We start from the raw sequence: 2029 nt of genomic DNA on the forward strand, positions 1-2029 counted from the left end.
AGCATTAGATGAAGAAAATAACTCTAGACAAATAAAATCCACAGTAGTTTTGCTTCCTTGCATGAGATAGGAAGCTGCCCAAGGCGATTCTCTGTGGTCTTGCCACCTCTCAGTCTCCAAGGGAGATGGCCAGGCATGTGTGTGGTGAGAATAGGCCTGGCAATTAGAAAATCATGTTTAATGATAATAATATAATAATAATAATAATAATAATAATAATAATAATAATGAGTCCGGAGATTTCATCTCCCATCATCAGCTTTAAAGATGGTCAGTTCACATTGGATATGGTCAAGTTTTGACATCTTTGGGCACTGATGGAATACACTTCTTTCTTAATGTCCCAAGGCCCAGAGTTCCACCTTTGGGTCCTGATATAACTTTGTGCTTTCACATTCAACCAGCAATGTCATTTTTTGAACTGAAAATGAAGCAAATAATATTCACCTTATTAATGAGATCATGAGCAAATAAGATACTGTGTCTATCTGCAATTTGGAAAATATTTTTAAAAGCTCAGAAAGCATCATTCTCATTAGACATCCTGATTAATGCAGTAATAATTAAATCCCCCGTTGTATCTTGCACACCGCTGAGTTATAACGCTTTCACAAGCATTTTATTTTTTAAAAGCCATTGAGGGGTTCTCTTTGGAACTGTAAGAAGAAGGTAGAAGAAGAAGGGGAACAAATGACCGAGAACCTATGTTGAAGAATGTGCAGATTTGACGAGGAAATAGTACTGGTTCGGTACAAGAATTGTCACCTTATTTAGACCACCAAGGCTTATGTGAGTAAGGAATGGTCCCATGTGTCTATCCTTGGGAGAGCAGAGAGATGTCAACTTAACCCTCTCACTGTTGGAACATAGACTTCTTTATTTCTGCTCTCAATCCATGCTTGCCCACCCTAGGAGACCTCTCGACCCTGCAATACTCTTCAGGCAATTTTCTTCGATTGATCTGCTTTCCTGTCTTAGAGATATATTTCAAAACATACCCACTCCCTCCAATGTGGGACTGACTTCACTCAGCATATGGTGCCTCCCAAGTGTAGAAGAAGGCACACAGGAGCAGAGCCTCCTGGCTCCAAGCCCTCTGTACCTGTACAGGTCCTCCTCCTCCTCCTCCTTCCTCTACTGCTGGGTTGAAGGGTGCTCCCCCTCCTCTCTTAAGTGAATTCCCTCCTCCATCATCATCTGACCTTTTGAGACCACCTCCTCCTACCCTTTTCAGGAACCTGCTGAACACTACCTGTTAATTGTTTCTTCCCTTTCTTGTCTATGCAGGTACTCTTCCCCCCACAGAGTCCTTCTTATTGACTGTGTACGCGCTTAATTGGCAAGCAAACACATATGAACCCCCTTGGGTCCCACATCCCCTTACCCTATTGCTATTTTCTCTGCTGTAGCTAATTTGGTAAGAAAAATTGCATCTATTTTTTTTAGTATTTATTTTTTAGTTTTAGGAGGACACAATATCTTTATTTGATTTTTATGCGGTGCTGAGAATCGAACCCAGTACCTCATGCATGCTAGGCGAGAATGCTACCACTTGGGCCACATCCCCAGCCCCATAAATTTATTTATTTTTTAATGTGGTGCTGAAGATCAAACCCAGGGCCTCATACATGCTAAACAAACACTACACAACTGAGCCACAACCCCAGTCCTCATTTTTTTTTTTTTTTTTTGGTGATGCTGGGGATTGAACCCAGGGCTTGTGCATGCAAAGCAAGCACTCTACCAACTGAGCTATATCCCCAGCTCAACATCTACTTTTTTGAAGAGTGATATGTGCTGTCTGTCCGATTCTGTTCCTGTTTCTCCATCCTCCCACTCATATAAAGTTGGCATCATTGGCTTCTACCTATGCCACTCTACCAACACCTACATGCCTCTCAACCCAAAAGCTGTTTTCAACTAGCCTATTTTCAGTTATTCTAATGAAATACCTGAGGCAGGATAATTATAAAGAAAAAAAAGATTTATTTAGTTCAGAGTTTTGGAGGCTGAGAGGCCCAACAGCATG

At 41.3% G+C, this 2029-nt stretch overlaps 1 non-coding gene across 1 annotated transcript; it reads right to left on the reverse strand.

The window, feature by feature from the left end:
* Positions 1-1690: 1690 nt before the first annotated feature.
* Positions 1691-1762, reverse strand: Trnaa-ugc (transfer RNA alanine (anticodon UGC)). The gene has a single exon. It is a non-coding gene; the product is annotated as a tRNA-Ala (tRNA).
* Between the last annotated feature and the right edge of the window lie 267 nt (positions 1763-2029).

This window comes from Callospermophilus lateralis, chromosome 18 (genome assembly GCF_048772815.1).
Source record: "Callospermophilus lateralis isolate mCalLat2 chromosome 18, mCalLat2.hap1, whole genome shotgun sequence".
Classification (NCBI taxonomy): domain Eukaryota; kingdom Metazoa; phylum Chordata; class Mammalia; order Rodentia; family Sciuridae; genus Callospermophilus; species Callospermophilus lateralis.